The sequence below is a fragment of the Pungitius pungitius genome, chromosome 2 (genome assembly GCF_949316345.1).
Source record: "Pungitius pungitius chromosome 2, fPunPun2.1, whole genome shotgun sequence".
Lineage (NCBI taxonomy): Eukaryota > Metazoa > Chordata > Actinopteri > Perciformes > Gasterosteidae > Pungitius > Pungitius pungitius.
In genome coordinates this window covers 9395308-9419605 of record NC_084901.1, presented here as the reverse complement: position 1 = coordinate 9419605, position 24298 = coordinate 9395308, and positions in this window count along the sequence as shown.

Below are 24298 nucleotides of genomic sequence, written 5' to 3'. Positions count from 1 at the left end.
TGTAAATCTACTGATGATGGGTCTATGGTATTCTATCTGTTGTGTGGCCTGATCAGCTGTGCGGGGATCGATTGGTTTAGTCTTCACCTCATAGTTGGGAATTCGCGGGGTTGTCCTCATTCTAGTAAACGTATTTACTTGAGGAAACACCACAAAATCACTCTTGTGATTATTTCTCCCCATTGCAGGTATGATGATGTAGTTCTACAGTTGTTAAATGATTGGAATGATATCCTGATGAGTCCAATGTGATAAGTAAATGTGTATGCCGTTTTTTGGGGGTTAACGTTAATACAGAGCAGGGTTTAGCCGCACGTGTGCCATTAGCTTGTTAGCTAGGTTTAAGCTTGAGTGACGCAGCCATTTTAGGAATTCACCTGTCAATAATGCATGTATGTAAAGATGCTGATTATTCTGTTAAGGTCAATGTTGTAAATGTATGTAACGTTAATGCATTCTAGTAAACGTATTTACTTGAGGAAACACCACAAAATCACTCTTGTGATTATTTCTCCCCATTGCAGGGGCGTAACACCAGCAGAGTAAAGTCGCTGTAGCTGTTGTGGAGCGATCCGACCTCTGCAGGAACTACACTCTTCAAACATCTAATCATTCACATTTTCACTGAAAGAATTGAACTAACAACGCTGGAGCGAACGCATGTAGACTTGTAGAAAAGGACTTGGAGCCTGAAAGTTGACATACATTTGGGGGGCGTTTAACTCCACCATATGTTCAACATAACAGCACTTTGCTTTATCATTTTTATTTATATTTTAGTTTGTTTCCATCTGTTATCTCCTCACATAGTAAACAGCATTAAAACATATTGTTGACAGTGGGTAATACAATGTGTGTGTGTGTGTGTGTGTGTGTGTGTGGTGCATGTACCAGGCTGAGCACAGCTTCTGTCTGATCCACCTCTCTCACACACACACACACACACACACTTCCTCTCTCCGCCATGCATTTTCTTCCACTTTCAACATCCACCCCTTTCTCATGGAAAAGAGCCAATTAGACTTGTGTCTGTTTGTTTTAAACAAAATGGCTTTTAATTAGCGCGATCAAAAAGACTCCTTTCTGCGGGCCCTGGGATGTACTTTGTAGTTTCCCCCTCCAGATCGCAAGCCGGTTTGATGCCACCTGATAGGACGCCAAGACAATCAGAGCACTATTATAATGAATACACACACACACACACACACACACACTTCATCACTTTGTCTCCGTCTATCGCTTGGTCTCCCTTAAAATCTTTTGGTCTTTTCTTTTTCTTTTGTGTTGTTGGCACGACCTTTCCCTTCCTCTTAATTCTTCACGTGTCCCTCCTTTCTTCTCCCCTGTCCTCTCTGATCTGTGTGGTTTTAATGACGTGGCTCCCTGCTGAGCTCCTCTTCGGCAAACGCTGCTTTTGGTTTTGTATAATGACACATCGTACCACCTGCGCTAAGATGCGAGCCTCCTCCTACGTCAGCGTGACCTGCCGGAGACGTCAGGAGACGTGTGCTTCTATGGATGCTTCTTGTTCCGTCTCGCCTCCACATACCGACGCTCTCCATTAGCCTTGAACGCATCTGGAGCTGTGGGGTGACAGGGGTAGATGGCTGAGTGTGTGTGTGTGTGTGTGTGTGTGTGTGTGTGTGTGTGTGTGTGTGTGTGTGTGTGTGTGTGTGTGTGTGTGTGTTTGGAGGCTTTGCACCTGTAGTTATAGATGTCTTGTTCATTTTGCCAGATGCTCTCAAACTGCTGACTGCATGCAGCGTGTACTGTTTGTGTATGTGTGCGTATCTCTGTCGCTCTGCTTGTGTGTGTGTGTGTTGGTTTCTTTGTGTGTCAGGTGATGCCTTGTTGGTCTGATGCTGACAGTGACTGCAGGGAGTAAACCTGTGACCCAATCAGCTCACTACTGCTCAGCTCAACATGGCTCATAATTGACATGTGCGTGCGTGCGTGTGTGTGTGTGTGTGTGTGTGTGTGTGTATGCTGAAATAGGTTCAACTGACAGCTGTCAGGTTGCTTGACTCAATCGTGATCTCCTGTGTCTCGCTTTCTTTTCTCATATTCTGACAAGCACAAACACACTCAAATGACCAAGATGCTGCATCCAGGGATGTGGAGACCTTTTGGCCAAAAAATGAATGTTCATTATATAATGGATTACAACTTAATATTATAAAATGCCTCTATAGAAAGTTTATTATTTCAGTCATCAGTGGAACTGGGTTCCCTGTGACACCGACTGTGCTGCCGGATATAGTCCCGCCTCCCCGTTGGCCTGATGCGGTAGTCACACAGCGAGCCTCCATGGCAACGTTGTGGCGAGAGGGGAGCAGTGTCCCGGCTTTAATGGCTGCACAAGCCAGATTTATTATAGGAGTTAACCCCAACCCCACTCCAACTCACTGTGTGTGTGTGTGTGTGTGTGTGTGTGTGTGTATGTGTGTGTGTGTGTGTGTGTGAGAATGTCTCCTACTACAGTTAAGGCCATATTGTTGATATGAGGAGCACTTAACATGGACCACACTTGCTTGTTCCCTCTCTTTACCTCCACACAGCTCTCCATCTCTCCTCCTCACAGCAGGGACTTGCTGTTGTGCGAGAGTGTGTTTGTGTGTCTGTGTGCGTGTCTGTGATTGTGTGTGCGTTAGCCTCCTGGTTTTTGCTTTATTTCCATATAATTTGATTGTGCGTGAAAGGCTACTTCCAGTGCATTGATTAAGTGTCAGACAAGAGGAGAGGAGACGAGCATCTCCGGGCAGAAGAAGGACAGGAGGGGGGCACGGCAGCGCGACAACCTGTCTGTCTCTCTCTCTCTCTCTCACACACACACACACACACACACACACACACACACACACACACACACACACACACACACACACACACATACAGGCAAGCCTTCTCCTCGGCTGTCACTGTCATAGAGCGCGACGTCTGGCCTCCTGTAGAAGGGGATATGAAAGTGTGTTTGTAATAATGACCCTCATTGCCTGCAGTATGACATTGGCCCTGCATGCTCTCCCTTTGTTCTGTGTGACAGAATCGGAGCAGACAGCCTTACTTCTCTCGGAATAGCCGCCGCTGTCTCCCATGTATCTTTTGCCGTGGCCCAGTCCGACTCGGGTGTTGTACAACCGTCCGCTAGCCCGCTTTATAAAAGGTCAAGAACACCGAGTAGAGCTGAGGTGGGCTCGGCCGACAGGTTGCAGCCTCTCCACAGCTGCCTGTCCACATTTCCTCGACCAGAACTGCTCTCCAGAGGACTTCCTACACCGGTTTGGCTTGGTCAAAGTGGTGTGTTTGTTTGGCTGGTCTGAAACTGACATTGGAAAGCAGCTTTGGTTGCTCTCATCAGACCTTCAGGAATTTCCGGTTATTGCATTACTGCAACCAGGGGGATAAATGCTAAACTTCCAGTAATATCTGATTTAAGTGTTTTTTTTTAAGGCACGGAAGTTTTCCAAAAGAAAGCTCAGGCCGCTGAGATTTGTCGAGAGCTTCCTTTGAAGCTTCTCTGCTTTTTGTAGTCGGTCCGGCCCTGCGTGCATGGGAGGGCACCACGTAAAATCCACCCCCCCCCCGCTTTAGTTTATCAAAGCCAAATGGACTTTGCTTCATGTTCTCAGTTGCTTAGGTGGAGCCGGTGCTTTGGCCGCCGCTCTCCTCCACCTTCCGTGTCGCCGGGTAGCTGCTCGTTACACCGGGTCGGGTGGAGCGCTAACGGCATCGCATGTGGCGGGCCGAGTGGGGCCGAGTGGGGCCGCTCTCAGCCCCCAGCCCCAGTTCGGCTAACGATCCCGTCGGCGAGCGCACCGGTGTTGTCGCTGCTCTCCGTGCTAAGTGCTAATTAGCAGAACAAAGCATCTGTTGTTCTTTTAAGCACGCGACAGTTACATATTTCATGTATCCGCCTGTCTCCACCGATCCTCAGCTCCGCTGGAGGAGCAAGAGGAAAGCTGACAGCACACACACACACACACACACACAAATATATGCATGCAGACAAATGTATGTAAGAGGCAGCAAACACAGAAATAGACATGGACAGACACCCCCCAAACCGCCGACACACACACGCGCGCTTGCAACTTCATCTAAGCTGACAGCAGAATCTGCATATTGGAGCATATTAAAGGAGACCTTAACTATGAGGACCCCCCTCCCCCCCCTTAAAGAGAGCGCTTCAGGGGGGAGATCTGGGTGTTTGGCCTGAGAGCGAAGGGGGCCAATGGCTAAGTGCTTATTTCCCTTCCTCCCCCCGATAGTTACAAACACACACTTTGTTCTTTCGCCGTCTGAGGTAGACAAGAGAGGGCGATTCAAGAGAACAACCTGGAGAGAAAGAAAAGGTTAAGTGAGTCAACTGATTCGAGTCAGAAAGGAGAGGGGGGGGGGCATATCTGATGCTCCGTATGTCTCTCTCCCATCCTTGTCCTTTCCCCTGCTCTTCTTCCCTCCTCTTCTCCCTCCCTCTCTGCCTCTCGTGGCTTGAAGGAGTGTGGGGGCAGAGCGCTCCTGTCTTGTTAAACGGCTGGCAGATGACAGAAAAATTAGAGGAATTTTATTCTTGACAGGTTGTTGTGTGTACGCGCATTTTTTTTTCTCGATTTTTTTCCTCTTCGTCTTTTTCTGCTTCAAATCTTTTTTGTCAGTTTGTTTTCAGTCAAGCTGTCTCGGCAGCACAATGAGTGCAACCGGTGTGCGCGCACGCACACACGCACACACACACACACACACACACACAGCCGTACACACGCACATAGTAAGACTCCCTCATGCAAAAACACGTGTTCTCATCGGAGACGGATCTGATTCTGTGTCCTCGGATTGGCGGCAATGGGAGGAGGGAGAGGAGACGTCTTCCCTCTACGCTAATTATAGCGACAGGCTTCGATTGCCTGTTTGGAAACAGAAAACACGTCGGACATAGCATGCTGCAAAGAAAGAGGTGGAAATGTATGCATTAGCTGAGGTTAAGCCAAAATAGAGTTTTCTTTAGAGCCCATGTGTTTACTAGCAGTGAGCTAAAGGCACCTTCTAATTGACCTCTAATTGAATAACACAAGTGGAGCACTATATATATAAATATAATATATATATATATATATATATATATATATATATATATATATATATTTGTGCTACACGTTGGGAAGCAATTTGAATTTTTAATTCTTACTAATCGTGTGAATTTCAGTTATTTGTATTTAATATTTAAACATAATTTAAAAAAGAAAAAGAAAAGCCAGGGAGAGAGATGTTTTGATATAACGTTTTTGAGCTCCTTGTGATGTTAATTTTACAGTCAAAATCCTACTGCACCATAGACGGATTTTCCCCTGTTCATCAAACGGCATGGACGGGCCCCCTGTGAAAGGACACGTCGCTCTGGCTGCATCTGTCTTCACTCCCTGCAGCTCTGTCGTCCAGTGCAAACCACCCGGATGAGCCAAGCAGATCACACCCTCACTCCCTCCAGCCCGACCCTGTGTGTGCAAACGTCAGCTCTCCCTGAACATGTGGATGTATATGAACTGGATATGTCAGTCAACGATAAACGTTGTCACCGTGAGGAGGGAGGCCACGGGGCACAGCCGCTGCTCCGGGCCTACGGGAACTTATCAGCATGCGCACACTCACAGCAAAGCACACTCCCACCCAACTGCCTTTTGAACAGCACAACATGTGCAACACCTGGGATTGGCTAGATGTTTGTGAGATCAAATGTTGTCCAACCCCCCCCCCCTCTATTATCTCTAATGTAGAGAATAATCCTCTTGTGGAATTAATCTCTTTTGAAAAGGGTTGGTTACCACGCTGAAATGGAATTAAAGTTCTTGTTCCACATCTGGATGTGATATACACGTTGGTGTGTATGACAGAGTCAAAGTCACACACACACACACACACACACACACACACACACACAAATATATACTGTATGTGTGTTTTTAAAATAGCAGGTACTTCATTTCTACTTTCTACGTTCGGGAGGACTTTTCCCATGTGATTAACCTCAATCAATTTGATGCATTTCATTGATCATTGCTGTTGCTCCCTCGGCGTGAACCTGATTGACCCAGATATCTCCGGCTTTTATTTCTCTCAGTTACGCATTGCCTTAACATGGTTTCGGTTTGACTTTATTTACTTTGTTTGCTGTTTCTTTTCCTACATCTGGGTATGTGAGACATAGTGGCGTTTTACTGTATGATTTATTTAGAAACTTGAGCGACCTGACATGGAAGAACCGTATGAACACAACCTGTCGTCCTCTTGAGCTACTCGATTCATCCTGACCTGTACGGCTCGGCTTTCAATTAAGAAAAAAATCCATATCGCACACTTCTTTCTCCAGAACACTGTAAAATGCCACATAATGCGGCAGGACGTCAATGGCATTTATGGCACACCACTAAAATACATACAAACTCTATAGCGTAGGGGAGATTAAGTATGAAACTGTGAGTATTGGAGCTTCTAACCAAACTACTACCAAACCGACGACGTTCCCATGGGCCCCCCAATATTCGGCAAACTTGAGTTGCGTCCAGCGGTGGACTGGCTGGACGTGGCTGCGGGACAGCACCCGTCTGACCTTCGGTGGGGCGGGGCCAGGACTCCGACCCACCAAGGGCCACTTCTCTCACCACGGTCGCTGTCCAACTGGGAACAGTAAATCACGTTAAAACATTGAGGAGCGCATCTGGCCCTGGCAGGCATCTTCAGACAACCGGTTGTTGTTGTTGTTGTTGTTGGTGAATCAGAGCCGGAAGAGGGGGCCAGACAGCGGCCAAACGTGTGTCTTTGTTGCTGTCTGTCTGAGAGACAGACGGGGCAGGACAGTTAGACGGGAAGAAGGAGAGCTGTAATTTAGCCGGCTGACGGAGGAAGGGAGATCTCTGGAGGGGGTGTGAGTGTGACAGTCTAAATGAATAGAGACATTAGTGTGTGTGTGTCTGTGTGTATGTTCATGTGTGCGTGAGGATGGATCTGTGCCTGGTGTGTTTAACTCGCCCTGTCAAAGCCAAGACAGCCCAAAGTGTTTCTTATCAACCTTCCTCCTCCTTTCTTCTCCCTGTCACAGCTAGTGTGTGTGTGTGTGTGTGTGTGTGTGTGTCTGGTGACCGACACAAGGCAAACGTGCAACAGGTAGGTGGTGAAAGCAGAGCATGCACGGCGACAATCCCCAACCCCGCTGCTGTCCTCGGGGTGAGAAAGGGGGGGGGGAGCGACCCGCAGGGCCGAGAGGAGCGTGGCAAGGCGACCCCGCCATCGTTCAGAGCGCCGTCACACGGGATTCCCTTCATGCGCTCTGCCTCGTGCGCTCTCAGCGAAAGCCTTACAAGCACACGAGGTGAAAGGCTCAGCGCGCAGCTGCTCCTCGCGACGCCCCCCCCCCCGATCCCTTCAAGGCGGTTTCATTTGGCCTTTGTGGTCCTTTTTGAAAAAAAGGAAGCTGAGCTGACACGTTGCTCTCAGCCACCAGCAAGTGGAGCTCCACCGCCGAGAGGCCGCTCTCGCTTGTTATTTCTGGTGGGGATTTTTTGTCTTCTCAAGGCCGTTGACCTCTCCAAGTATTTGAAATTGCCAAAAACCAAACTAATCATCAAGATGTTTTAGGTAGCAGGTGAACAGTTTGAGCTCTAACCGAAGTAAAGTGTCGGACAGGGAGACGTTTTTTCACTGGATGTTGTTGAAGCAGTGGCAACTCGAGCCCTCTCCTTTACTGTTGTCCTTTTTTCTCCCTGTGCAAGTGAAAAAATAATGCAAACTCTGATTGGTCAAAAAGGGCAAAAACCGCAGCAGATCCCAGCCTCCGCAAATCCATAGTTCATCCTCATTCCTGCAGGGTGTGTGTGTGTGTGTGTGTGTTTGTGTGTGTGTGTGTTTGTGTGCGTGTGCTGGCCCACAGCTCAATAAGCTAACGTTTCTTAACCAGAACAAACAATCACTTCCAAAAGTTGATCTCCTCCGTGCTGATTGTGTAGTTTGTATCAGAGGCAGAGTGGAGCTGTAAATGATTTGCTCCTCACATGTCATACGTTGGTAGTGGGCGCTCTCTTTGACAATTGTGTGTGAGTGTTTGTGTGTGTGTTTGTGAGACTTGCGTACTTGGCATAGAGAGGTTACCTTTGGGTCTCAGGCTTTAACATTCCACACACTTCGAGCCTCAGCAGTTTAAAGTTGTGTATCACTGGTTGCAGATATTTGTTGCGATGGAGATGACATTAGAGCACGTTAACTGTGTCGAGTCATATGAAGAAATGTGGCCTCTTTTACCAGTCAGGGTACCACATCTGGGATACATTTGAGTCACTTTGCTTCACTGAACATGAATAACTGACGACCTAAAAAAAAGCAAAAGCATTACGAGAATTGAACTCATTTAAAGGTGTTCCCTTTTAAACAGCACGTCTCGGCTCTGAAGAATAGGTTTAGTTCCAGCGGTTGTGTCTTGATGTTTTTAAAGACGGCAACACGAGATCACTGGTGTGAATGCCACTTTGTTCTTTATTCCTCTGACATTCCGCGTTATTTCTCAGAAGCATAACTTCACATTTGTCTCATCATCAATTCCTTCCTCTTCTTTTAAGGATCTCCTTTGTGACATGTCACTTTTTGCTTCCCTTTTCTTCTGAAATAGGTTTCTCATTCTTTTATTTCAGAACTATGCAGCACAGAGGGGTGCTAGAAGTGTGATTTTGGAGGCGGTTTAGAGCCGTTGCTTTACATTGTTCTCATAAATGACCACTTCTTCAGAATAAACCAAACCACTGAATCCACTCAGTGCACATGCAGTAGATCATACATCTGAGGGCTGAGACACTTCTTGTTAGTTATGTGAGTTTCCCTTAATGACTCACACTTAAGGAATTAAGGGACATTGATACAAGAACTTTGCGCCGTAACATTTACCTTCATGCTAAAGATACATCCATAACCATGTGACACCCCCCCCCCCCCCACACACACACACACACACACACACCTCCGTCTTCCCTCTCTGGGGCCAGGGTCTCAGTGAGATGAGTAAGCTGTCCAGAGTGCAGGTGTTTTGAAGTGGTTGCGAGCTTTAGCCTTGGCACAAAAGGCTTTTGTTTGGTCTGGACATGAAGAGGTTTCCTGTAGCGGTCTGGGGTGACGGACACAGGGCTTCACAATCCACACGCAGCGCTCTGTGTCTGTGGATGGACTCTAGCATCGTGAGGAGGATGGTAACCCCCCCCCCCCCCCTCCTCCTCCTCCTCCCGCCTGAGTCACAGCAGGCCATGCCCCGCATTTACTCATTGTTTATGTAACACAAAGTACATCCCACTAACAAATACTGTCACTGTTTCCCCCTCATAGTTGTACAGTCCCACCACGAAACAAAGTGAGCGCGTATCCCTTTGGGCTTGTGATGCCCGCAGCAACCCATGCACCAGCTGTGAGATGGTGCACGCCACTAGATCCTGCCTCCAGCTCATCCCATTGGTCAGGGAACGCGGGGGGTCGGGATCAGTCATCTCAGACCAGCCATCGCACCTCCCACACGTGGCGCACATTACTCCGTCGGACGGAGGCTGATCTCAGACCAGAGCTGGGACAGGCTTGGAGGGCTCCTAAACAGGAAGTGGAGGAGATCAAACGCACCAATCAGATTGCGGTATAGTGAGACTAAACATCATCACCCCACAGGAAGGAAGTAGCTCCGTCTGAATTACAGAGACAACCATGACCGTAGAGTGTGTGTGTGTGTGTGTGTGTGTGAGAGAGAGTAAGTGAGTGATTTACACAGACCAGCATTTACATCCCACACCCAAATATTTACCTCTGTGCAACTGCCCCCCTCTAGCGCAAAGCTGTGATTAGTCAGAGGGCAGTGTGTGTTTGTCTGGCGGGCTATATTGTGTGTGTGTGTGTATGGGGGGGAGAGAAGGGGGAAAGTGGTGGTCCTACTGGGACCACCTTGGTGAACAATGGCTCTTTTATTCCTCTGGAGCGTTTCACTGGACTCTGTCTCAGAGCAGCCTCAGACACGCACACACACACGCGCACACACACATACACACACACTGGCCAGACAGGAAACACAATTGTCCATGCACACACACACACAAACAGGCATTAATTTGGTATTTCTTAGGGGGTATCCAGCCAGGGTCAGTTTTCACTTTGACTAAACGCATGTGTGTGTGTGCGCGTGTGTGTGTGCGCGTGTAGTTAGTCAGGTAATTCGGCCCACTCGGCTGCAGCCTCAGACACTGTGGAATGTGGTCGTGTGGAAACAAAGCAGGGAAAACTGTCGCCCAATACTTCTATTTTGTCTTATCCTGCCGTGACATCCTTAAGATTAGATAAATAAAAACAGTTTTGTTCCAAACTAAGATAGCCAGTCACGAAAAAATGACAAAAAAAAAAAAAAAAAATACGCAATAGATTCACTGTGGGAAGTTTAGAACAAAAGACAACCAAGGTCTCAAAACTCAAATTATCTCCACACTCGTCTGCCATGAAATATTGTCAGAGTAACGCCGATGTTGGCAGGGTTTCCTCCAGCAGATGGGAAAATGGGAAAGTATTAATGTGTACAACACAGCGAGCGCTGCAGAACAAAGTGATCTAATGCCAAGCACCGCGTGACGTATTTCTGCCTGCGGTGTGTCACCTCAGATCCACCTGTAAAGGTTTCTTTTTGGAAATAATCAAGTAATCTTAATCCCACATAACGTCTCTGGATAACATTTATATTTAAAATATATTCAATTCACTATGATAAAGAAGGATCCAATTGCCCCATTATAGAAATGGAGAATAAAATAATTGAACAAAAAACTCACTTTCAAATGTGTTTTAGATTCATTTTATAAAACTTAATCAGTTAAAATATCACACTTTTATTGTTTACTCATTGAAATTAAGACACCATTCCTTAGGCCCTTGTCAAGCCCGATCACTTTGCCAAAAGCACTGCGACTCTGCACTATTTTACGTATATAGGTCAGAAATGTGCAAAGACGGCCAACAAAACGCTGCAGGGGCGTTTCCAGGGGCGTTTCCAGGGGCGTTTCCAGGGGCGTTTCCAGGGGGCGTGTCCAGGTTGGGTGAGGCGCTGCTCACTCGGGCGCCGGCCGAGCTCGGGGTCACTGCAGCAGCACAGCCTGTGAACCAGAGTGCCGTGCGAATCCCTCTGTTGCTCTCAAAGACACAATTACTGCAGGTTCGCCATCTGCAACCGTCCCAATCCCTCCACTTGATTGCATCGAGCCCCAAATGACCAGATGTTTCATCACTATTATAGCATTAGAGCTCAGCTCGATAGGCAGATGTGTGTCTCTCTCGGCTGATTGTCGTCATGATAGAGAATAGTCTGATTACCTCCTCTGATTAGGCCAATGGGCCGCTAATCCTCCCACTGCAGATCCACTGTGACAGCCCCGCCCTGCACCTCTGAGAATGGGAGCAGGTTATACAACACACACACACACACACACACACACACACACAGCAGAGGTTAAGGTCTGATGTCAGGGTTTGTGACTTGAGCTTGGCCACTCATCCCAAATGTCATGTTTATCTGATCCGCATTAAAGACCCACTGACAATGGAACAGATGGGGTGGCCTTTTGTCCTACAAGTCTTCCTAGGACAGACCCACACACACACCCACGCACACAAACACACGCTTATAGACATATCATTTCCACGTCTCTCTGTCTCGGCCTCTCACTTGCTCTGTCTCTGTCCGTCAGTCTCTGTCTCTCTCTGCCTGTCTCTCTGTGGATCCGATGAGCCGAGGTTGTGTGATTGTGTTTAGCCAAGCAGAGGGGTAGTTCTCCACAGGGGAGCCAGCCTGCTCTCACATGCCAGACGGGAAACAACACTCATACAAACACACATACACACACACACACACACACACACACAGCCGCTACAACTCCTGCAGTGTCTTTGACGGTGCTGGTCTGGTTATGGATTCATCAGGGTCAGTATTTGAATCCTTTCTCCTCTGCAGCGTAGCTTCAGTGCACCTGCCTCTGACTCTTTGTGAGCGATTGGCAAACGTTTAGTATTTGAGGTTGGTCGTCCAGTGCTTCTCCTTTGCGGCACCGCAATTTATCTCGGGCGGGGTTAACGCCACCTGTTGATGAGTGGAATAGTGTCAAACCATCGGCAGGAATACCTGACTGTACTCCTTGAGCACCCAACACAGACTCTCTGATTGGAAGCCACTCCGCGGTGCTGGTCCCACAACCCCTGGTTGACTTCAATACCCAAAGATTTATTGCGTAAGAATTCTTTTTTTTTTTTTTAGATTATCTTCCAGTAATTTAATCTAAAGCTAAATTCTTCATCACCCCTGATTCATCTGCAGTCAAAACTATCTATACTTTTTATACTCGCTTTTAAAAAAAAGTGCCAAACATTGAAGTACAAATGAACATTAGCAGAGGATTATTTAAACAATGAACTTTAAATAAACAACTTTTGTGAGGAGAGTAGGACAGGGGCATACTCAACTAGTTTGGTGCAAAAACGTTGCCAATATTTAACTCGCATTAAAAATTAACCCAGCCCAAACGGCAAGTGATCGGATCCCTTCACCGCGCCCCCCTCCCACTGACGTCCGCGGCCTGTGTTTGGTCCCACTTCGCCCTCTCCGCTGAGTGAAATGTAACAGATGCATTGTCCTCCAGGTGGGAGGGAGGGACAGAGAGAGAGAGAGAGAGAGAGGGAGACGGAGCGAGGCATGGTGGGGGGGGCACATTAAGCCCTGTAGCTGGTGTGCGTCTGAGTGGCCATTGTGCAGATGCAGCGGAGGAGAGGGAGACCGGCGGGCCACATAAAGCCACCAGTCCAGCACCGCCGCTCCACCAGCAGCCAGCAAGCCCCACTCGGCATGCACCTGGCGTCCCTCACACACACACACACACACACACACACACACAACCATTATTAATTGCTAATACATATTTATGTGGCACAAATTTGCCATTTGTTCATGCATAAAATTATCAATAGCACGGGGCGCTTAGCCAGAGAAAACAGTGACCTTTTTAAAGAGTAATAAATGGAACGGTGTGTGTGTGTCCAGTGTTTATCTAATGGCTGATGTTTAAGAGGGAGGTGTTTTTATTGTGGCGGCTGGACGAGGCAGAGAGGCGGCTGAGGCCTGCCAAGTGGAGATCCACTGATGTGGTTGTTTACCCACGGTTTGTGTTCCACACAGGTAATGAGCTGTCTTTGTCCCGGCTTCATTAGCCGTGTCCACAGCGTCTGTACTGGGTGGGCCTCTGGGAGGGGGACGGGGATTCTGGCAATGGGAGCGCATCACTGAGCATATTTTCCACATCTACACATGTGAGGGTCAGTGAAGGTGCGTCAGGCGAGCTGCACCCATTAACACTCAGCCATGAGACTTTATAACTCACTCCACCTACTTCATATTTGATTATATATTCATATAACTTTGCAATTGTCTCGGCCTGTTTTTTGAGGGGCACTCGATCTTCAGCGCTGTAATGAACGTGAACGTATTAAAACAACAATTTGTTGTTGCGTGGTGGGTTATGAGCCAGGATATTTCTTGGCTGGGTCGCAGTGACTTCCTGGAGTCGTGACGTTTCCAGGCAGCTCTGGGAGACATCCTCGATCACTAGGCCACTGGAAGCCAACAGAGCCACGACACAATTGAACAGCGCAATCTACATATTTGGAATATAACGTTTTTTAGACATCCTCCTTTGAAAAAGAAACAGGAGCCTTACACACATCGCGTTTTTTTTGTTGCTGTTGAGGCCAACACATACTCCCTTGGGCACCGGATTTGGATCCAGATCTTTCGCATCCATTTTCCTCCAGTGTTCCCTCTGTGCTTTGCTCTCCACTCTTCCCAATGACGCGTACGTTCCGAACCTCATTGGCCTTCTCTCCTCCGCCTCACCACTGTGACATCTCTGTAGTGCTATTTTATCCATGTGCGTGTGTGTGTGTGTGTGTGTTGACCTTGCTGCGTGTCCGAGTGTGAATCCCAGCTAAATCCCTCTCGGTCTCTCTTTACCAGGGTTGATCGTGTCTCTGATGGGTCTCTACTCTTCAGTGCAGCCACCTCTCCCGGGGCGCTTGTAGGTCAGCTGCTATTTTCATACCACACACACACTCAAACACACACAAAAACACAGAGACATACACTGACAGACATGTTGCAAAGGCTCAAGGGACTCTGCTTTTACACTGTGACGAATAAACACACGTTGAACTGGGTTGGGTGACACTGTCTGGCATTCTCTCTCTCTCTCTCTCTCTCTCTCTCATATGGCGCTTCCTCTCTCTGTAGCCTTATGTGGCCGTTGTGAGGTCACACACAGGGCTCAAGTCAGTTTCCATGACTACACAGTCAGCATCCAGCCAATCGGCATTTTCAGGCTGCCTCTGTGGCAGCTAGAAAGCATCATATCAGTACATCTGACACAGAGGGAGAAAGGGGGAGGAGAGAGATTGAGAGAGTGTTTGTGTGTAGAGGAGGGCTGGGTGGTACAGCGCCTAAATGAATGAAAAATAATTGCAGTTAAATATGCATTACATTATACTGTATATTATGTGCTTTGATGTTGTCATGTTGCAAGAGGAAGAGAGTTCCAAGGCGTTTCATCCGCATTCTATATCGAGCGTGTGGACATTCAGTCCTCTCTCCTCAGTGACACCAACAGGAGTCACAAAAACTGTGTGGGGACACTCGGGTGGGGACTGAGACTTAACAACCCAGATACACAAGTAAACACTGAAGGAACTAGATCCCCTGATTGGACCCAACTTCTCCTGTGGGACAAGAGAGCAACATGAGCAGTGTTTATTTTTCACCAACTTTCCGCTGTGTACACTCTCTCCAACAGAGCAACTGTCTCCTCCCGTCCCTCCCGTCCACGTCCTGCTCAGCGTCGTACTTTTGTTTTTGTCGTTGAGTGTTGAATATGGTGTTTGTTGAAGTAGGCATTTTGTTAATTAGCATTGAGCTAATTGCCGCGACGCATTTAGAACATGAGTTTGGCCTGGAAGCTTTTTAAGTATCAGTTACAGTGCAAACTTCACCAATGAGCCGGTACCAAACCTTTGCTACACCTCCTTACCGTCCCAGGCAAAGTTTGACAAATGTGTCCCTGTGTGACTGGAATCACTGCTTCGATGGCGAGTGTCTTCCGTTCACCGTTTCCTTCTTTTTCGTCCCAACGCTGCGAGTTGAGCCGTGGTGCATAAATTAAGACATTTTGAGCATGAGGGCTGCGGGGGGCCAATAAGGTAAATGGTCAGAGAACAGCATATGGAGGGTTGGGGGAAACGGGGTTGTTTGCACAGCAAAGGACAGCTGAGACAAAAGAGACATATGGAGCTTCAACACAGGGCCTGTTGAAAAACACCCCTGTGGTCAAATTGTTCCTCTCCTTTTTTTGGTCTATTTTCAGGAGAGTTCAGAAAAGTGTGTCTTTGAGCTCGAGAGGGGGGACGAAGAGTCCCTATGGGACTGAGGGACATCCAGAGACTCAGTACTGAGGACAGCAAAGAACCTGCCCTGAGGACACAAAGCGGGATATATGGATGTCTATGTACATCTACACCAGCCCACAAACATCTACAAAATATACACATATATACACAAAAATGAAATCAGACCAACGTGTGCGAGCGGATTCGCTTGACTGCAAGCACGCGCGCACAAACGACACTGAAACAGACTTCATGTCACTGCTGTCTCTTCATCTGCCAGAGCGGCCATCCAGAAAGCCCTGTCCTAAAATCCCTCTGTGTGTGTGTTTGTTTTTCTTTCCTGTCCGAAGCCACTGAAGTGGCATGCTTCAGAGGGCATCGCATTGTCCAACATATGGGCTTCGCTGCTCGGCCCCCGTGCTGGAAACACGGCCATGCGGGTGGCGCCCCCGGGGTTCCCGCGTGGCCCGGTTGTCTTTGAATGGCGTCGCCCCCCAAATCGGGGCTTTGGTGGGGTGGGGGAGGGGGGGGCGGAGGTTGGGACGAGACGCTTGGTACCACGGGGTCAACGTGGCAGCGGTTCCTAGCTGCTCATTGGTCCCCACCTCCCACCTCTTTCATCAGGCTTCCCTGGGGCCAAGCCGTAAACACGTCCTCCCTGTGCGCACTGGCCTGTGGCCCCGCTGGCTCTAGCATTTCATAGGTCCCTGTTTATGGCAGTACGCAGTACTTGGGTAACTCCTACCTGAACTTCTGTGCTTTCACATTGACGTGACATGCAAATCAACCACCTCCCGTCATTCCCCTTGGCGAATTGCGAGAGGACTTTATTGTGAAAGCGGATTTAGGAAAAAATGTCCCTTGGTGATTCTACAGACTGGTAACTACAGACATGTGGCTCAGAAAGTAATACGAGTGTCCATAAGAGCCCTCAGAGCTGGAGTTACTGCTGATGCAGAGGGTTTGTTTCCGGCTACTGCTGTTCACAGGAAAGGCTCTCCACGGGGGGGGTTAGTGCGACGCTTTTATTCAGAAGAAGGTAAAGCCCTGTCTGCAAGTTACCTCCTTAAGCCGCTCCTCAAACCTTGCTCACCATTGGCTCAAATGGATGTGAAGACAAACGTTTCTTTGGGTATATGAAATAATAATTCAGAAATGAACATGTAAAGTAGTTTTCATAATGGTCTTGAAATAGCTATAATATATTGTACAAGACTGTCAGCCGCCTATCAAAAAGACCAAACAAACATATTTTTGGACAAATGACCGCATTTCTAATTCCATGCCCTTGTTCCTCTTGACACTTTTCCCAACCGTCATCCAAGCTTTTTTTGCCGTGCGTGGTGACAACAACCCCCCCCCCCCCCCCCCTGCCCCCCACTGGTGTAAATCACAGACAGAGCTGATGAAGGTGTCTGACTCGACGTGACGCTTGTTTTTCAGCACCGACCTCGTACTCGGATCCGTATCAATGATTAGCTGAGAGCTATCAGTGCAGTGTGCAGACACGTTGGATCAAGTCTCTGGAACATGTACAGTAAACCCATTAATAGATACATACAAAGATTACGGAAACATTTCTCTTCTCTACTAATGTGTGTGTGTGTGTGTGTGACAAAGTGGGTGGGTTGTTTACAGGCCTGTGGGTGCAGAGCAGCTGATGGCATAAACAGATAAAGGCGTGATGGAGGATGTACACTCTTTTGTTTGAGTTTAAGAGACAAACGGCCGTCACAGACACACACGCACACACACACACACCCCCATGCACGCACACACGCGCAAAGTCGCACGTGCACACACAACCGCCCCCAGTCCTTAGTGTGTGTACAGCACACGTCGGGTCTTGAGTGCTCGGTAACAAAGGGAGGGTTTAAATATAAATGGTGAGTAACGCTAAGAGGACCAGCCCGTGGTCCTCGTGGCCTTTCACCACCTCTCTGGGAAGAGGTAGTGGGGGGGGCTTTTTTCAAAGCACGGCTCAACCTTTTGGGCAACATCTTTAATGGGTTTCTGGGTTCCTCAAAAATCAAGACCATGTTTCCCATAAATCTGCTGCTTTCCCCTCCCTGGCGTCGCTCCATGTTTAGTTATTTCAGGGCAGAAAAAGGAGAGGAAGGGCCAAATAAGGGCCCTGACAGCAGACTAATAATTCCAGCTTTCCTGTGCACCATATACCACATTGTGGGTACGATGTCCCTTTGTGCTTGACCGCACGTTGTGTCCCAGCATGCAAAGCGCTGCGGCTCTGATATGGAAGCGGGCTGTGTCAACCTGGACGTCCCCGTTGTCCACTCTCTTTTAAGTGAGCAGACAGACAGGCAGCTTGTTCGCATATTTGTCAGTCTTGGCCAATGTATCTCTCTTCATTGCTTTTCACCATTGTTGTTGCCATGTGTTCAGACTTGATTTGAAATACACTTAAAGTGTATCTTTCTACATTTACTTGTTTGTTTTAAATTGTGTGTGGTAGGCCAGTATAGACTTCATCTTCTGCTACCTTATGATGCAGATCGATGTCTCTTCGCGGGCTACTTTTCAACATTGAAACTTCAACATGTTGCTCCTTGAATATAGTAATAAGTAAAGTAAAGTAAAAAAATTAAGAATGCATATTTGTCAACAATAACTAGATGGAACAAAGCGCAAAATATACACGGAAACAGATAAAAAAATGAATGGGCCAAAACATGCAAGTGAATAATAATCAGTGTATTTAGTCTTGCTAACTATACCCCCCCCCCCCCCCCCCGCTTTATAATTTTTTTCATTCATTTTTTTCAATTCATTCAACAACGAGCCTGTCAGAAGCGAGGGAAATGTCACAACCATTCCATACAATCCTGGTCATTACCTCGGATAACTTGCACTGATTGGAGTTGCAGGGTTGCTTTTGAATTAAATAAATGTGTCCATTAGTAAAGCAAACATCGCTAATTACACAGTTTTCCGTCGACAGCGTAAATGTGTGGTCACCTAACGTGATTTTTTTTTTCCAATGGCAGGCGATCTACCGGCACTTGGTTGGCGATCAACCTATTGGGCCCTCTGGTATGGAGCTGCTCCTCTTGATCTTCACCTGATTGTGCAAATACGATCCATTAATGTCGGCTGAAACCTTTGAAATCAAGGCTGGAATAAAGCTATTGTTATTGTTGCAAGCTGTCGCCATACGGTCACCCCCCACCCCTCCCACCTTCCCAACACACACACACACACACACACACACACACACACTCGGTGGGAGCACATCATCTGTCACCCAGGGCCCAGGCGCAGGGGCGACAGATTGTCCTCGCGGTGTTCCTTCAGGTCCCATTGCTCCAAGCGGACGCACACACACACACACACACACACACACACACGTGCAAACAGTCTGCCGACTGACATACTGTTCTCGTAGTATTCCCTCTGAGTGCTGGGCAGGGCGGTCTCACCGCAAGTATCTCAGAGGAATATTAATGCAACACGCCGCGATTCACGCCATCACTACACAGGGTCCCTGCGGCTCTGTGGAGTGCATCTAATGCACGTTTATAATACTGCTTATTTACCCCCGTCGCGCCACCGTTTTGCACGCTTTTTTTGAGGTAGATAGGTGGAACGTTGGAGCCGGCAGACAGATCAAATACGGAAGATCGCCACTATCGCAGAACAAATGAATCCCAGATCAATGGCTATCTGCTGCTGTAAGACACGCATAGTGGGGAGATCAAAACGCCAGCGTGACGTGTCCGTCACAAAACAGCCACATCAATTAAACATCAAGAGCGCACATTCTACAGCCTGACCCGGTGATAATCAAGGGCTTTTCTTTTTTTCACTTTCAAAGTGCTGCTTGGTAAACGGCAGGCCTTTATAGATCGTCATCCATAAACATCACCTGGCTTTGTTCCTGCGCTCTTGGGGAAAACCGAGCCAGTGCCCTCCTCTTCCTTTTTTCCTATTGCTCTCTCTATCCCGCTATCACTCTCTTCTTTTCCTACCCCCCCCCCCCCCTCCTATTTACCTGTGTACGTGTGCAAAGCGATTCGGGCCTCGTTGATCGTCTGAGCCTCCTGAACGCACTCTACGTTTCCCTGTGGAATTCTCTCTCCTTGAAGAGGAAGAAGTGAGAGGGAGAGATTGAGAGCAGGTAGTTTCTTTACCCCCCCCCCCACCAATCTTTTCCCTCTCCGGTTGTCTGGGTTATGGCCAATTAGGCCTATTAGCAACAACAAAACACAACAAAACCCGGTGGGCAGGCAGGCAGGCAGGTAGTTAACGGTGGGAGGAATTGTTATTTCTCCCACTGACAGGAACAAAGAAAACGCTCTCCAGAGTGCCGCTGAAAGAATTTATACCTCCCAGTGTTCTTCACTCCACAATTAAACTCTTTACCGCGATTTCCTGATGCTCAGGGTCTCCGGAGGGACGTTCTTTTTTGCACCGCAATGATTTTAACACCTGCAAAGTGGCTGGTGCGAATAACCACCAGGAGGACAGCTGTGACGGACGTGGGAACGGCACGTCGAGCTCGCTGTGATGTGATTTTAAGCTCAGCGCCACTGGAGCCGATAAGAGTTCGGTGGGAAACCTCCGCCGGACCAAAGAGTCCGACAGAAAACACAATGTAGGAACTACATGTCTCAGATGTTGCGTTGAGCAAAGGGGGTGGAGTACGCATCACCGTCCCTGGAGGCCGAGCAAAGTCACAGAGCATGAAAAAAGTGTACAAATCCCTCAATGTCAGATATAGCTCACGTATAGTATGCGATGACCACATGTCACAGTCTCGCATTATTTCAATGTTAAACCAAAAGTAAGTGTTGTAAGGCCCCTTCCTTTATCTTTATAGGACGCAGCCTTGGAGGAGTACTGGAGTTGTAAAAGGTGTGAGTTCGATTTTCACAAGGTCCTGGTTGGGCTTGGGCAGCCGCGGCAAGTAAGTGAGTGTGTGCGTGTGTGCATGTGTATGTGTGTGTGTGTGTGTGTAACGGAGAAAGAGTTATACTCCGAGAGATGGACGGACGGAACGACACAGATTCGCATTCAGCATCACCTTTTTGTTGCCCCCGCCCCCTCCCTCTCTCTCCTCCCTCTTCATGTCAGTTCCTAAAGACCCCCATGCTCCTTGCCCCGACCGAACGTGCGCCGCACCAAATCCATCAGCTCAGCATGACGATACACAACCACCGCAGAGACCGGAGCGGATTGTGTGTGTGCTGTGTGAGCGTCACATCGAGGCGCATGTCGACACAATCAAATAGAGATGTGCAGAACCAAGCCAGCAAAGGAGGGGAGAGGAGGGGGAGGGGGGTTGGGGGGGTGGGGGGGTGGGCAGTTCGCAGGGAGGTAAACTAAATGTGACATCTCATATTTGACTTTTCACTTCCTATTTAGCTGACACGTCCAAGATAAGTGGAGGAAAGATTACTGCTCTCATTCTGTTAGACAAAGGCATGTGTGTGTGTGTGTGTGTGTGTGTGTGTGTGTGTTTGTTTGTTGTTTCAGGCATGTACATTTGACGTTGAGGCCCTTTAGCTCATTCTCTCATGTGAGCAATGATAAATAAGCTGGTCAGAGTTCTCTGTGTGTGGGTTTTATGTGATGCACTGTGCACCGTTTCATTTGTGTCGTGTATGGATTGATCAGTTGTACGGTTTTATTCTCATGGTCATAGCCATTGTTACTGTCCAGTAGGTGTAATGTTAAAAGCGAAAGCACATTTTTACTCCCTCGACTGTAACTACATTTTTCTCCAGTAAGGGGGCGTGGCTTGTCTCTGTAAATACAGTATTTTCCCCTAATGCCGCTATTCATTATGGAAATAACCACTATTTCTGCTCTGTACCATTCGCGTCTGTGCATGGATTGAGAGTAGATTGCACACTTGAGACTTGACTTAATAAATTATTCTGTATTAAAACTAGTGCTAGGCAAAGATTTAACTTGATTAATCACAATGATTGAACAGCGATTAATCGCATTAAGCGCAAAATCATACATTGCACGCTTTTATTTTAAAGTAATTGTTATAGGAACAACTTAAGAGGCACCGTCTGAACTGACAATTTCCTTCAAATCTCAGTTAATGAAAAAAAATCCCTTTCAGTGATGCACGTTGAGCAGTTACACAATGACAAAATAACGTCCCGTTTGTTTTTTTACCATCCTTCCGACTTGACATTTTCTTAACCGCTCTTCTTCTGAAAAATATGACCGGCAAGAGAATGGCACCTTTCACAGGGTGCAGATGTTGCACGTCAGACGGCTGTGTGAGTCTGCATGTTGCCAGTGAGAGCAACAGTTGGTGCTCGTTGTAACGCCCTCACTCCGTTTCACGCCACCTGTGTATTCTCCTTGTGTCGTATTTGGTCACCTGGTTTGACAGTTAGATCAAAGGTCACAGGCTTCTCCGACAGATTGACAGCTGCCTTCCTTGGCTCCTATTGGGGTCTTTTCTTTTCGTCTGATGTACTGATTTCAGAGTAAATTGACAATTTGAGCTAAATATTGTCTGTGTGGATCCGCAAATAAAGCCACAACGACGCCTAACTGCAAAATGTACTCCAACGGCCACCGCCGCCTCTCATGTCATCTTTAAAATATAGATATCAATCCAGAAATGTTCCATTGTGTTTATAGAGAAAGTATCTGTCAGTCTCCATAAAGAAAAGTACACAGGGTGGATCATACAGCACTGTTTGCCCATTGTATGGCTTTGTGAAAAGACCCATATTTGATGTGTATGTGGGGGATGCTACAAAGCGGGTGCCCAGTCGAGCGAACAAGAGAGGCTGCAGTTATCTTCACCTCCGATTACACACTGGGAACCCCTCGGCTGTGTGTGTGTGTGTGTGCGCGCACAGTAACAACTTTTAGGTACCTTTGTGTGTGACTGTTTGACCATATTTTGAGTACACACTCTGCGTCTGTGTGTGTGCGTGCACGTGATTTTGTGTATCCCCCCGCAAGGCCCTGGGGTTACAGGCAGCTTGGTGACAGTGCAGATGGGATAACATATGACATGTGAGTGACTGAGTGAGTGTGTGTGTGTGAGATTGTATGTATGTGTGTGTGTGTGTGTGCGCGTGTCAGTCCATCTGGGTTCCCCTCTGATCGGCCGGGGCTCCCTCTGCTGTCCTCGGCCCACCGGGGAGTCGGCGGGACGCCTGAGACAGAGCTCAGCGAGGCCGCCCTACCTTCAGCCTCTATCTGCCCACACTGCTGCACACGAATATTAAAATGACACGTCCTGTTGGTTTTTTTAAGGGTTATTCCAGGTCAAATGAATTGAAAGTAGAATTGGTTCCCTTTTCTAATGTTAAGAGATATAATGAGACGGTTAATGTGCTAATATATACATCTGTATGTGGTCAGAGAGACAGCTTCAGCCTCTTGACATTTCCGGTCGCACACTATTTAATGTGTCAAATGCATGTTATTGTTAGTAATTTCAGGTTGTAGGGCCAGAACTATAATTTGGGTGATTAACAAGAATTACTTTAATTTATTTCATTTATCAAACAAAACATCAAAATAGTGATATTGGGACACAATACCCGATCATACACAACCTGCAGTAGTAGTATATTCTTTCTCTAAAGAAAGGATTTGGTGATTTGGTATTTTTTTTCTCCTGGCACACACTTCCTGTTCCAGCGCCAAAAGCCATGAGTATTTACTTTCTTTTACCACCACAAAGGTGAGACACTGAGCACCCAGGGCGCTGTGTGCAACTGACTTGGCACATTGTGTGTCCCCCCCGAGACTTGTCCCACTCTCATCTACTCGGCATCCAGGTCCATGGCTATTTGGTGAGACCGGCCAGGGCCGCGTGCTGCTGAGGGGGAGAGGCGACGGGATTTTGGACCAACAGAGGCATCGGAGGGATGCTGTGTGTAGTTGGGATGAGAGGGAGGCAGCAGGGAGCCGGGCAATCGGTCTGTTCCCGTTCCATCGATGAGCTGGAGGCCAGAGCCTGGACACAGAGGATGGAGGCAGGATGGAGGGAGAGTGGGGAGTGGGGAGGAGCAGGAGTCAGAGAGGGAGGGCGCATGCTGGCAGAAAGCAGATTAGGACAGAGGTAGGGAGGTTGGTGAGAAGGAGACATGGGTTCTCTTTAGGTGAGGAGGAAGGAAAGGAAATGTTAGCCGAGGGGGGGGGGGGAGTCAACACTGAGTAGCTAAAGAGGAGATAACGATGCCTGACAAGAGCGATTCATAATTAAAGCAATTCATAATCCCTAGTACGGGACAATAACCCACGTGCCCTTCCACCTCCTCCCCTCTCGAGTCACAATTTAGTCATCTTTTTGGTTTCCTCTTGTAGCTCCCTCCCCCTCTCTGTCTGTACGCGTCATTTTGGCGCTAATGTTCGTGCCCCACCCCTGCCCCCAGCCCTGCCCTGCCCTCCGCCGTTCTCCCCGTCACCCGTACATATCTCCTCTCGCCCCCCCCCCACCCGAGCGGCTCATGCCAACTGCAGCCTTCTACTATCAGGTGTTGACGAGTTGCCCCACTTGATATTCACGGGTGAGATTATTTGCTAGTGCGCGGCAGAGAGAGGGAGGTTTCTGTGTGTGTGTGTGTGTGTGTGTGTGTGCGCGTGCTGGTTAGAAATGGGGGGTTTTGGAGGGTGTACAGGGTGTACATGAAGCATCATTACCATATCAAAGACATGCTAGGCTTTCTGTCCTAATGGTAATTACATTGCCCACAATTGGCGCTCACCGCTCGGATCACAACAAGGGAAAAAAAAAATGGATGGAGGGATGAGGAGGAGGGATATTAAAGGGAAGTGGAGGGGGGGGGGGTACAATTGGCTGGGGCTTTCAGGTTATGTTAAT